At 54.4% G+C, this 13436-nt stretch overlaps 5 non-coding genes across 5 annotated transcripts; all 5 read right to left on the reverse strand.

The window, feature by feature from the left end:
* Positions 1–1094: 1094 nt before the first annotated feature.
* On the reverse strand, positions 1095–1175 carry LOC130846924 (small nucleolar RNA SNORD115). The gene has a single exon (XR_009051719.1). It is a non-coding gene; the product is annotated as a small nucleolar RNA SNORD115 (small nucleolar RNA).
* Positions 1176–3680: 2505 nt separating this feature from the next.
* Positions 3681–3761, reverse strand: LOC130847724 (small nucleolar RNA SNORD115). Its single transcript, XR_009052467.1, has one exon. It is a non-coding gene; the product is annotated as a small nucleolar RNA SNORD115 (small nucleolar RNA).
* Positions 3762–6265: 2504 nt separating this feature from the next.
* On the reverse strand, positions 6266–6346 carry LOC130847725 (small nucleolar RNA SNORD115). Its single transcript, XR_009052468.1, has one exon. It is a non-coding gene; the product is annotated as a small nucleolar RNA SNORD115 (small nucleolar RNA).
* Positions 6347–8850: 2504 nt separating this feature from the next.
* LOC130847726 (small nucleolar RNA SNORD115) lies at positions 8851–8931 on the reverse strand. The gene has a single exon (XR_009052469.1). It is a non-coding gene; the product is annotated as a small nucleolar RNA SNORD115 (small nucleolar RNA).
* A 2510-nt stretch (positions 8932–11441) lies between these two features.
* On the reverse strand, positions 11442–11522 carry LOC130847556 (small nucleolar RNA SNORD115). Its single transcript, XR_009052309.1, has one exon. It is a non-coding gene; the product is annotated as a small nucleolar RNA SNORD115 (small nucleolar RNA).
* Between the last annotated feature and the right edge of the window lie 1914 nt (positions 11523–13436).

A 13436-nucleotide genomic window follows, 5' to 3' on the forward strand; every position in this document is an offset into this window, starting at 1 on the left:
CATGCAGCTACACCCTCCTCAGCCCCCATCCCGGGACCACCCCTCCCCTTCAGGTCAACAGGGCCTCACGATGGACATGATAATGGGATGCCTAAGGGCTCTGCAAAGCCTTCATGGAGGAATGGACACCAGGAAGCCTTTTCAACTCTGGAGGGGGCTCTCTGACAAACCAGTGGCTTCCGCAGAGGACAACAATCCCAGGAGAAGCTATGGTCCTGTGTGTGAATGCAGACTGCATCAGAGGCCCCATTCGGAACATGTGGCTCCAACAAAGCATCACGTTCCCTCACAGAGTCCTGGCACAACCCCATTGAAGACCAGGGCATGTCTTCCAGCCCTTGAAATAACCAGCAGCATCCTGCCTCCAAGCACCTGAGGATGGGCTCCTGCCTGCCTCTCACCATCTCTAGGCAGGGGGCATGAGCCTTCCCTACTGACAGGTTTTGGGAAGCCATAAAGCACACACCACAAGGGACCATTCCCTCAGTTGGTGATCATACTCTGCCTCTAGGTGCACAGAGGTCTCTAGAGATGTTCCGCCTGGGGCCAAGGAAGAAAACACTGCCTCTACGTGCACTCTGACTAGAATACAGCTCTAATGAAGGCATGTGAGTGCACCAGATGTGAGCTCATAAATTTGGGGCAGCAGCAGACATTCCTCCTTGGTAGGCAGGAGGTTGCCAAAAGACTACCCTGTACTGGCTGCTGCGAGGGCGGCCAGCCCATAGTTCAACATTCTCTGGGGCCTATCGGTAGCAACCAAAAGAGCCACTCACTGCAAAACATTCTGGCTGTGGTGAGTCCATTCCAAGGCTTGGCCTGAAACACAAAATTCAAAGAAGAAAAGCTTAAGGAAAGACTCCACCCATGGCCTCAGAATATGTGGGCCCTGCCACTAGGGAGCAGGATAGAAAACCAAAGGTGGCAACATGTCTTGGATACGTGGAAGCCTCCTACACTCGGAGGAGTCACAAGGGATTTCCTCGAGGGAGAGGCTGCTCCAACACCCACACCCACACCCACAACCACACCCACACCCAGGGCTCTGCAATGGACCAAAAATCCAGGCCATCCTGCCTCTGCATCCCTCCGTTAGGCCTCAGCGTAATCCTATTGAGCATGATTTTTTGGTCATCAGCTCTCTTCAGGACCATATGAGTTCTCATCATCAACCCAACTGAGGCCCTCCTCACTCACCTGCGCCCTGCCACATGTGAAGGCTTACCTCAGATGCTTCCTGCAAAGAAGGATGCCTGAAGGGATGTGCCATTCTGTCGAATCCACGTGCTGGGCCAAGGCTCATGGTGATTGCCCTAGGGAACATAGGCTAAACACAGATCTTCATTTCTCTGGGGACGATGTCTGCCAAGAGGTGAGAAGGACAGCTGTGAGAACTCCAACTCCATGCTAGATGCATTGGGGGACGTGTGTGCCACATGCTCATGCATCGAATGATGCTACAAGAAATACCTGCAGCAATACATCCAGGAACATAGGGCCAAAAGGTACCTCCACGCAGAGACAGGAACACTTAGCTGAAACACATACAAACAGCTCCCTACCTAGCTTCCTTCCTGCCTCCCTTCCTCCAGAATGCTCTAGCTCCCTCCCTTTCGACCCTCATCCTTGGCTCACTCCCTCCATCCATCCATATTTACAAAGATGAAGGCATGAGTGGACAGGTGGATCAATGCCATCTTATGTACCTTAATACTGTGTCAGGGGCAGATGAAAGAACCAGTACCTATATGTCTCCCCAGGGAAGGACTAGCCTCATGGACCCTCCAGGCAGCACAAGGCCTGGCACCAGTTCTGCTTGGCGAGGACCACACTGGGGATGTGTCTGGGGGAATGGAGACATTCCTCTGGGCCCCACCCTGGTCTGGGCAAGCGTGTGCTGGCCGATGTGACACTCGGCTTGTCCATGTGCACAACACCCAGACAATGAGGCCTTTATGTCCCACACAGTGGACATTCACAGGAGCTGTAGGGAGCTCTCTTGGTAGGCAGTGGCTCCCGTAGAGGAAGGCCACCCCAAGAGATGCCACAGGCCTGTATCTGTATGCAGAACCCATGAAAGGGCCTGTCCGACACAACTGGCCTATCTGAGGGCCCATGATCCCTCACAGAGACCTGGCAAACCCCATTCCAGCAAGGGACCTGCCCTTCAGCTCTCACAAGAGCCAAGAGCATCTAGCTGCCAAGTCCCTGATGAAGGGTCCTTGTTGCCTCTCACCACCTCCAGGCCTGGCCCCACACCCTCCCAACCAACGCTTCTTGGAAGTCACTCAAGCACACCCCACAACTGACCATATGCTCAGTACATCCTCGTGCTCTGCCTCGACATGCACAGTGATCTGCGTGGTGGCTCCCCAGGGCACCACGTAATGAAATGGTGCCTCCATGGTCAGTCTTACTACACGTCAGGTCAATCGAGTTGAATTTCAAGACCCGCCATCAGACCTGGTGGATGGGGAGCCACGTCAAGCATTCCTCCTTGGGGAGCACAGGGATTCCCAAACAGGGCCAATTTCTTCTGTGGCAGCATTCCCTACTGTGGCCCGTGCAAGGCCACCAAACAACAGCCATGCAGCTACACCCTCCTCAGCCCACATCCCGGGACCACCCCTCCACTTAAGGTCAACAGGGCCTCACGATGGACATGATAATGGGATGCCTAAGGGCTCTGCAAAGCCTTCATGGAGGAATGGACACCCAGAAGGCTTTTTTCCTCTGGAGGGGACTCTCTGACAAAGCAGAGGCTTCTGCAAAGGACAACAAACCCAGGAGAAGCTATGGTCCCGTGTGTGCATGCAGACTCCATCAGAGGCCCCATTCGGATCAAGTGGCTCCAACAAAGCACCACGTTCCCTCACAGAGTCCTGGCACAACCCCATTGAAGACCAGGGCATGTCTTCCAGCCCTTGAAATAACCAGCAGCATCCTGCCTCCAAGCACCTGAGGATGGGCTCCTGCCTGCCTCTCACCATCTCTAGGCAGGGGGCATGAGCCTTCCCTACTGACAGGTTTTGGGAAGCCATAAAGCACACACCACAAGGGACCATTCCCTCAGTTGGTGATCATACTCTGCCTCTAGGTGCACAGAGGTCTCTAGAGATGTTCCGCCTGGGGCCAAGGAAGAAAACACTGCCTCTACGTGCTCTCTGACTAGAATACACCTCTAATGAAGGCATGTGAGTGCACCAGATGTGAGCTCATAAATTTGGGGCAGCAGCAGACATTCCTCCTTGGTAGGCAGGAGGTTGCCAAAAGACTACCCTGTACTGGCTGCTGCGAGGGCGGCCAGCCCATAGTTCAACATTCTCTGGGGCCTATCGGTAGCAACCAAAAGAGCCACTCACTGCAAAACATTTTGGCTGTGGTGAGTCCATTCCAAGGCTTGGCCTGAAACACAAAATTCAAAGAAGAAAAGCTTAAGGAAAGACTCCACCCATGGCCTCAGAACATGTGGGCCCTGGCACTAGGGAGCAGGATAGAAAACCAAAGGCGGCAACATGTCTTGGATACGTGGAAGCCTCCTACACTCGGAGGAGTCACAAGGGATTTCCTCGAGGGAGAGGCTGCTCCAACACCCACACCCACACCCACACCCACACCCACACCTAGGGCTCTGCAATGGACCAAAAATCCAGGCCATCCTGCCTCTGCATCCCTCCGTTAGGCCTCAGCGTAATCCTATTGAGCATGATTTTTTGGTCATCAGCTCTCTTAAGGACCATATGAGTTCTCATCATTGACCCAACTGAGGCCCTCCTCACTCACCTGCGCCCTGCCACATCTGAAGGCTTACCTCAGATGCTTCCTGCAAAGAAGGATGCCTGAAGGGATGTGCCATTCTGTCGAATCCACGTGCTGGGCCAAGGCTCATGGTGATTGCCCTAGGGAACATAGGCTAAACACAGATCTTCATTTCTCTGGGGTGACGTCTGCCAAGAGGTGAGAAGGACAGCTGTGAGAACTCCAACTCCATGCTAGATGCATTGGGGGACGTGTGTGCCACACGCTCATGCATCGAATGATGCTACAAGAAACACCTGCAGCAATACATCCAGGAACATAGGGCCCAAAAGTACCTACACGCAGAGACAGGAACACTTAGCTGAAACGCATACAAACAGCTCCCTACCTAGCTTCCTTCCTGCCTCCCTTCCTCCAGAATGCTCTAGCTCCCTCCCTTTTGACCCTCGTCCTTGGCTCACTCCCTCCATCCATCCATATTTACAAAGATGAAGGCATGAGTGGACAGGTGGATCAATGTCATCTTATGTACCTTAGTACTGTGTCAGGGGCAGATGAAAGAACCAGTACCTATATGTCTCCCCAGGGAAGGACTAGCCTCATGGATCCTCCAGGCAGCACAAGGCCTGGCACCAGGTCTGCTTGGCGGGGACCACACTGGGGATGTGTCTGGGGGAATGGAGACATTCCTCTGGGCCCCACCCTGGTCTGGGCAAGCGTGTGCTTGCCGATGTGACACTCGGCTTGTCCCTGTGCACAACACCCAGAGAATGAGGCCTTTATGTCCCACACAGTGGACATTCACAGGAGCTGTAGGGAGCTCTCTTGGTAGGCAGTGGCTCCCGTAGAGGAAGGCCACCCCAAGAGATGCCACAGGCCTGTATCTGTATGCAGAACCCATGAAAGGGCCTGTCCGACACAACTGGCCTATCTGAGGGCCCATGATCCCTCACAGAGACCTGGCAAACCCCATTCCAGCAAGGGACCTGCCCTTCAGCTCTCACAAGAGCCAAGAGCATCTAGCTGCCAAGTCCCTGATGGAGGGTCCTTGTTGCCTCTCACCACCTCCAGGCCTGGCCCCACACCCTCCCAACCAACGCTTCTTGGAAGTCACTCAAGCACACCCCACAACTGACCATATGCTCAGTACATCCTCGTGCTCTGCCTCGACATGCACAGTGATCTGCGTGGTGGCTCCCCAGGGCACCACGTAATGAAATGGTGCCTCCCTGGTCAGTCTTACTACACGTCAGGTCAATCGAGTTGAATTTCAAGGCCCGCCATCAGACCCGGTGGATGGGGAGCCACGTCAAGCATTCCTCCTTGGGGAGCACAGGGATTCCCAAACAGGGCCAATTTCTTCTGTGGCAGCATTCCCTACTGTGGCCCGTGCAAGGCCACCAAACAACAGCCATGCAGCTACACCCTCCTCAGCCCCCATCTCGGGACAACCCCTCCCCTTCAGGTCAACAGGGCCTCACTATGGACATGATAATGGGATGCCTAAGGGCTCTGCAAAGCCTTCATGGAGGAATGGACACCAGGAAGCCTTTTCAACTCTGGAGGGGGCTCTCTAACAAAGCAGTGGCTTCCGCAGAGGACAACAATCCCAGGAGAAGCTATGGTCCCGTGTGTGCATGCAGACTCCATCAGAGGCCCCATTCGGATCAAGTGGCTCCAAGAAAGCACCACGTTCCCTCACAGAGTCCTGGCACAACCCCATTGAAGACCAGGGCATGTCTTCCAGCCCTTGAAATAACCAGCAGCATCCTGCCTCCAAGCACCTGAGGATGGGCTCCTGCCTGCCTCTCATGATCTCTAGGCAGGGGGCATGAGCCTTCCCTACTGACAGGTTTTGGGAAGCCATAAAGCACACACCACAAGGGACCATTCCCTCAGTTGGTGATCATACTCTGCCTCTAGGTGCACAGAGGTCTCTAGAGATGTTCCGCCTGGGGCCAAGGAAGAAAACACTGCCTCTACGTGCTCTCTGACTAGAATACAGCACTAATGAAGGCATGTGAGTGCACCAGATGTGAGCTCATAAATTTGGGGCAGCAGCAGACATTCCTCCTTGGTAGGCAGGAGGTTGCCAAAAGACTACCCTGTACTGGCTGCTGCGAGGGCGGCCAGCCCATAGTTCAACATTCTCTGGGGCCTATCGGTAGCAACCAAAAGAGCCACTCACTGCGGAACACTCTGGCTGTGGTGAGTCCATTCCAAGGCTTGGCCTGAAACACAAAATTCAAAGCAGAAAGGCTTAAGGAAAGACTCCACCCATGGCCTCAGAACATGTGGGCCCTGGCACTAGGGAGCAGGATAGAAAACCAAAGGCGGCAACATGTCTTGGATACGTGGAAGCCTCCTACACTCGGAGGAGTCACAAGGGATTTCCTCGAGGGAGAGGCTGCTCCAACACCCACACCCACACCCACACCCACACCCACACCTAGGGCTCTGCAATGGACCAAAAATCCAGGCCATCCTGCCTCTGCATCCCTCCGTTAGGCCTCAGCGTAATCCTATTGAGCATGATTTTTTGGTCATCAGCTCTCTTAAGGACCATATGAGTTCTCATCATTGACCCAACTGAGGCCCTCCTCACTCACCTGCGCCCTGCCACATGTGAAGGCTTACCTCAGATGCTTCCTGCAAAGAAGGATGCCTGAAGGGATGTGCCATTCTGTCGAATCCACGTGCTGGGCCAAGGCTCATGGTGATTGCCCTAGGGAACATAGGCTAAACACAGATCTTCATTTCTCTGGGGTGACGTCTGCCAAGAGGTGAGAAGGACAGCTGTGAGAACTCCAACTCCATGCTAGATGCATTGGGGGACGTGTGTGCCACACGCTCATGCATCGAATGATGCTACAAGAAACACCTGCAGCAATACATCCAGGAACATAGGGCCCAAAAGTACCTACACGCAGAGACAGGAACACTTAGCTGAAACGCATACAAACAGCTCCCTACCTAGCTTCCTTCCTGCCTCCCTTCCTCCAGAATGCTCTAGCTCCCTCCCTTTTGACCCTCGTCCTTGGCTCACTCCCTCCATCCATCCATATTTACAAAGATGAAGGCATGAGTGGACAGGTGGATCAATGTCATCTTATGTACCTTAGTACTGTGTCAGGGGCAGATGAAAGAACCAGTACCTATATGTCTCCCCAGGGAAGGACTAGCCTCATGGATCCTCCAGGCAGCACAAGGCCTGGCACCAGGTCTGCTTGGCGGGGACCACACTGGGGATGTGTCTGGGGGAATGGAGACATTCCTCTGGGCCCCACCCTGGTCTGGGCAAGCGTGTGCTTGCCGATGTGACACTCGGCTTGTCCCTGTGCACAACACCCAGAGAATGAGGCCTTTATGTCCCACACAGTGGACATTCACAGGAGCTGTAGGGAGCTCTCTTGGTAGGCAGTGGCTCCCGTAGAGAAAGGCCACCCCAAGAGATGCCACAGGCCTGTATCTGTATGCAGAACCCATGAAAGGGCCTGTCCGACACAACTGGCCTATCTGAGGGCCCATGATCCCTCACAGAGACCTGGCAAACCCCATTCCAGCAAGGGACCTGCCCTTCAGCTCTCACAAGAGCCAAGAGCATCTAGCTGCCAAGTCCCTGATGGAGGGTCCTTGTTGCCTCTCACCACCTCCAGGCCTGGCCCCACACCCTCCCAACCAACGCTTCTTGGAAGTCACTCAAGCACACCCCACAACTGACCATATGCTCAGTACATCCTCGTGCTCTGCCTCGACATGCACAGTGATCTGCGTGGTGGCTCCCCAGGGCACCACGTAATGAAATGGTGCCTCCCTGGTCAGTCTTACTACACGTCAGGTCAATCGAGTTGAATTTCAAGGCCCGCCATCAGACCCGGTGGATGGGGAGCCACGTCAAGCATTCCTCCTTGGGGAGCACAGGGATTCCCAAACAGGGCCAATTTCTTCTGTGGCAGCATTCCCTACTGTGGCCCGTGCAAGGCCACCAAACAACAGCCATGCAGCTACACCCTCCTCAGCCCCCATCTCGGGACAACCCCTCCCCTTCAGGTCAACAGGGCCTCACTATGGACATGATAATGGGATGCCTAAGGGCTCTGCAAAGCCTTCATGGAGGAATGGACACCAGGAAGCCTTTTCAACTCTGGAGGGGGCTCTCTAACAAAGCAGTGGCTTCCGCAGAGGACAACAATCCCAGGAGAAGCTATGGTCCCGTGTGTGCATGCAGACTCCATCAGAGGCCCCATTCGGATCAAGTGGCTCCAAGAAAGCACCACGTTCCCTCACAGAGTCCTGGCACAACCCCATTGAAGACCAGGGCATGTCTTCCAGCCCTTGAAATAACCAGCAGCATCCTGCCTCCAAGCACCTGAGGATGGGCTCCTGCCTGCCTCTCACCATCTCTAGGCAGGGGGCATGAGCCTTCCCTACTGACAGGTTTTGGGAAACCATAAAGCACACACCACAAGGGACCATTCCCTCAGTTGGTGATCATACTCTGCCTCTAGGTGCACAGAGGTCTCTAGAGATGTTCCGCCTGGGGCCAAGGAAGAAAACACTGCCTCTACGTGCTCTCTGACTAGAATACAGCTCTAATGAAGGCATGTGAGTGCACCAGATGTGAGCTCATAAATTTGGGGCAGCAGCAGACATTCCTCCTTGGTAGGCAGGAGGTTGCCAAAAGACTACCCTGTACTGGCTGCTGCGAGGGCGGCCAGCCCATAGTTCAACATTCTCTGGGGCCTATCGGTAGCAACCAAAAGAGCCACTCACTGCAAAACATTTTGGCTGTGGTGAGTCCATTCCAAGGCTTGGCCTGAAACACAAAATTCAAAGAAGAAAAGCTTAAGGAAAGACTCCACCCATGGCCTCAGAACATGTGGGCCCTGGCACTAGGGAGCAGGATAGAAAACCAAAGGCGGCAACATGTCTTGGATACGTGGAAGCCTCCTACACTCGGAGGAGTCACAAGGGATTTCCTCGAGGGAGAGGCTGCTCCAACACCCACACCCACACCCACACCCACACCCACACCTAGGGCTCTGCAATGGACCAAAAATCCAGGCCATCCTGCCTCTGCATCCCTCCGTTAGGCCTCAGCGTAATCCTATTGAGCATGATTTTTTGGTCATCAGCTCTCTTAAGGACCATATGAGTTCTCATCATTGACCCAACTGAGGCCCTCCTCACTCACCTGCGCCCTGCCACATGTGAAGGCTTACCTCAGATGCTTCCTGCAAAGAAGGATGCCTGAAGGGATGTGCCATTCTGTCGAATCCACGTGCTGGGCCAAGGCTCATGGTGATTGCCCTAGGGAACATAGGCTAAACACAGATCTTCATTTCTCTGGGGTGACGTCTGCCAAGAGGTGAGAAGGACAGCTGTGAGAACTCCAACTCCATGCTAGATGCATTGGGGGACGTGTGTGCCACACGCTCATGCATCGAATGATGCTACAAGAAACACCTGCAGCAATACATCCAGGAACATAGGGCCCAAAAGTACCTACACGCAGAGACAGGAACACTTAGCTGAAACGCATACAAACAGCTCCCTACCTAGCTTCCTTCCTGCCTCCCTTCCTCCAGAATGCTCTAGCTCCCTCCCTTTTGACCCTCGTCCTTGGCTCACTCCCTCCATCCATCCATATTTACAAAGATGAAGGCATGAGTGGACAGGTGGATCAATGTCATCTTATGTACCTTAGTACTGTGTCAGGGGCAGATGAAAGAACCAGTACCTATATGTCTCCCCAGGGAAGGACTAGCCTCATGGATCCTCCAGGCAGCACAAGGCCTGGCACCAGGTCTGCTTGGCGGGGACCACACTGGGGATGTGTCTGGGGGAATGGAGACATTCCTCTGGGCCCCACCCTGGTCTGGGCAAGCGTGTGCTTGCCGATGTGACACTCGGCTTGTCCCTGTGCACAACACCCAGAGAATGAGGCCTTTATGTCCCACACAGTGGACATTCACAGGAGCTGTAGGGAGCTCTCTTGGTAGGCAGTGGCTCCCGTAGAGAAAGGCCACCCCAAGAGATGCCACAGGCCTGTATCTGTATGCAGAACCCATGAAAGGGCCTGTCCGACACAACTGGCCTATCTGAGGGCCCATGATCCCTCACAGAGACCTGGCAAACCCCATTCCAGCAAGGGACCAGCCCTTCAGCTCTCACAAGAGCCAAGAGCATCTAGCTGCCAAGTCCCTGATGGAGGGTCCTTGTTGCCTCTCACCACCTCCAGGCCTGGCCCCACACCCTCCCAACCAACGCTTCTTGGAAGTCACTCAAGCACACCCCACAACTGACCATATGCTCAGTACATCCTCGTGCTCTGCCTCGACATGCACAGTGATCTGCGTGGTGGCTCCCCAGGGCACCACGTAATGAAATGGTGCCTCCCTGGTCAGTCTTACTACACGTCAGGTCAATCGAGTTGAATTTCAAGGCCCGCCATCAGACCCGGTGGATGGGGAGCCACGTCAAGCATTCCTCCTTGGGGAGCACAGGGATTCCCAAACAGGGCCAATTTCTTCTGTGGCAGCATTCCCTACTGTGGCCCGTGCAAGGCCACCAAACAACAGCCATGCAGCTACACCCTCCTCAGCCCCCATCTCGGGACAACCCCTCCCTTTCAGGTCAACAGGGCCTCACTATGGACATGATAATGGGATGCCTAAGGGCTCTGCAAAGCCTTCATGGAGGAATGGACACCAGGAAGCCTTTTCAACTCTGGAGGGGGCTCTCTAACAAAGCAGTGGCTTCCGCAGAGGAAAACAATCCCAGGAGAAGCTATGGTCCCGTGTGTGCATGCAGACTCCATCAGAGGCCCCATTCGGATCAAGTGGCTCCAAGAAAGCACCACGTTCCCTCACAGAGTCCTGGCACAACCCCATTGAAGACCAGGGCATGTCTTCTAGCCCTTGAAATAACCAGCAGCATCCTGCCTCCAAGCACCTGAGAATGGGCTCCTGCCTGCCTCTCATGATCTCTAGGCAGGGGGCATGAGCCTTCCCTACTGACAGGTTTTGGGAAGCCATAAAGCACACACCACAAGGGACCATTCCCTCAGTTGGTGATCATACTCTGCCTCTAGGTGCACAGAGGTCTCTAGAGATGTTCCGCCTGGGGCCAAGGAAGAAAACACTGCCTCTACGTGCTCTCTGACTAGAATACAGCACTAATGAAGGCATGTGAGTGCACCAGATGTGAGCTCATAAATTTGGGGCAGCAGCAGACATTCCTCCTTGGTAGGCAGGAGGTTGCCAAAAGACTACCCTGTACTGGCTGCTGCGAGGGCGTCCAGCCCATAGTTCAACATTCTCTGGGGCCTATCGGTAGCAACCAAAAGAGCCACTCACTGCAAAACATTCTGGCTGTGGTGAGTCCATTCCAAGGCTTGGCCTGAAACACAAAATTCAAAGAAGAAAAGCTTAAGGAAAGACTCCACCCATGGCCTCAGAACATGTGGGCCCTGCCACTAGGGAGCAGGATAGAAAACCAAAGGCGGCAACATGTCTTGGATACGTGGAAGCCTCCTACACTCGGAGGAGTCACAAGGGATTTCCTCGAGGGAGAGGCTGCTCCAACACCCACACCCACACCCACACCCACACCCACACCCACACCTAGGGCTCTGCAATGGACCAAAAATCCAGGCCATCCTGCCTCTGCATCCCTCCGTTAGGCCTCAGCGTAATCCTATTGAGCATGATTTTTTGGTCATCAGCTCTCTTCAGGACCATATGAGTTCTCATCATCGACCCAACTGAGGCCCTCCTCACTCACCTGCGCCCTGCCACATGTGAAGGCTTACCTCAGATGCTTCCTGCAAAGAAGGATGCCTGAAGGGATGTGCCATTCTGTCGAATCCACGTGCTGGGCCAAGGCTCATGGTGATTGCCCTAGGGAACATAGGCTAAACACAGATCTTCATTTCTCTGGGGTGACGTCTGCCAAGAGGTGAGAAGGACAGCTGTGAGAACTCCAACTCCATGCTAGATGCATTGGGGGACGTGTGTGCCACATGCTCATGCATCGAATGATGCTACAAGAAATACCTGCAGCAATACATCCAGGAACATAGGGCCCAAAAGTACCTCCAAGCAGAGACAGGAACACTTAGCTGAAACGCATACAAACAGCTCCCTACAGAGCTTCCTTCCTGCCTCCCTTCCTCCAGAATGCTCTAGCTCCCTCCCTTTCGACCCTCGTCCTTGGCTCACTCCCTCCATCCATCCACATTTAGAAAGATGAAGGCATGAGTGGACAGGTGGATCAATGCCATCTTATGTACCTTAATACTGTGTCAGGGGCAGATGAAAGAACCAGTACCTATATGTCTCCCCAGGGAAGGACTAGCCTCATGGATCTTCCAGGCAGCACAAGGCCTGGCACCAGGTCTGCTTGGCGGGGACCACACTGGGGATGTGTCTTGGGGAATGGAGACATTCCTCTGGGCCCCACCCTGGTCTGGGCAAGCGTGTGCTGGCCGATGTGACACTCGGCTTGTCCATGTGCACAACACCCAGACAATGAGGCCTTTATGTCCCACACAGTGGACATTCACAGGAGCTGTAGGGAGCTCTCTTGGTAGGCAGTGGCTCCCGTAGAGGAAGGCCACCCCAAGAGATGCCACAGGCCTGTATCTGTATGCAGAACCCATGAAAGGGCCTGTCCGACACAACTGGCCTATCTGAGGGCCCATGATCCCTCACAGAGACCTGGCAAACCCCATTCCAGCAAGGGACCTGCCCTTCAGCTCTCACAAGAGCCAAGAGCATCTAGCTGCCAAGTCCCTGATGAAGGGTCCTTGTTGCCTCTCACCACCTCCAGGCCTGGCCCCACACCCTCCCAACCATCGCTTCTTGGAAGTCACTCAAGCACACCCCACAACTGACCATATGCTCAGTACATCCTCGTGCTCTGCCTCGACATGCACAGAGATCTGCGTGGTGGCTCCCCAGGGCACCACGTAATGAAATGGTGCCTCCATGGTCAGTCTTACTACACGTCAGGTCAATCGAGTTGAATTTCAAGACCCGCCATCAGACCCGGTGGATGGGGAGCCACGTCAAGCATTCCTCCTTGGGGAGCACAGGGATTCCCAAACAGGGCCAATTTCTTCTGTGGCAGCATTCCCTACTGTGGCCCGTGCAAGGCCACCAAACAACAGCCATGCAGCTACACCCTCCTCAGCCCACATCCCGGGACCACCCCTCCCCTTCAGGTCAACAGGGCCTCACGATGGACATGATAATGGGATGCCTAAGGGCTCTGCAAAGCCTTCATGGAGGAATGGACACCCAGAAGCCTTTTCAACTCTGGAGGGGGCTCTCTGACAAAGCAGTGGCTTCCGCAGAGGACAACAATCCCAGGAGAAGCTATGGTCCTGTGTGTGCAAGCAGAGTGCATCAGATGCCCCATTCGGAACATGTGGCTCCAACAAAGCATCACGTTCCCTCACAGAGTCCTGGCACAACCCCATTGAAGACCAGGGCATGTCTTCCAGCCCTTGAAATAACCAGCAGCATCCTGCCTCCAAGCACCTGAGGATGGGCTCCTGCCTGCCTCTCACCATCTCTAGGCAGGGGGCATGAGCCTTCCCTACTGACAGGTTTTGGGAAGCCATAAAGCACACACCACAAGGGACCATTCCCTCAGTTGGTGATCATACTCTG

The sequence above is a fragment of the Hippopotamus amphibius genome, chromosome 2 (assembly GCF_030028045.1).
Source record: "Hippopotamus amphibius kiboko isolate mHipAmp2 chromosome 2, mHipAmp2.hap2, whole genome shotgun sequence".
NCBI classification, from domain to species: domain Eukaryota; kingdom Metazoa; phylum Chordata; class Mammalia; order Artiodactyla; family Hippopotamidae; genus Hippopotamus; species Hippopotamus amphibius.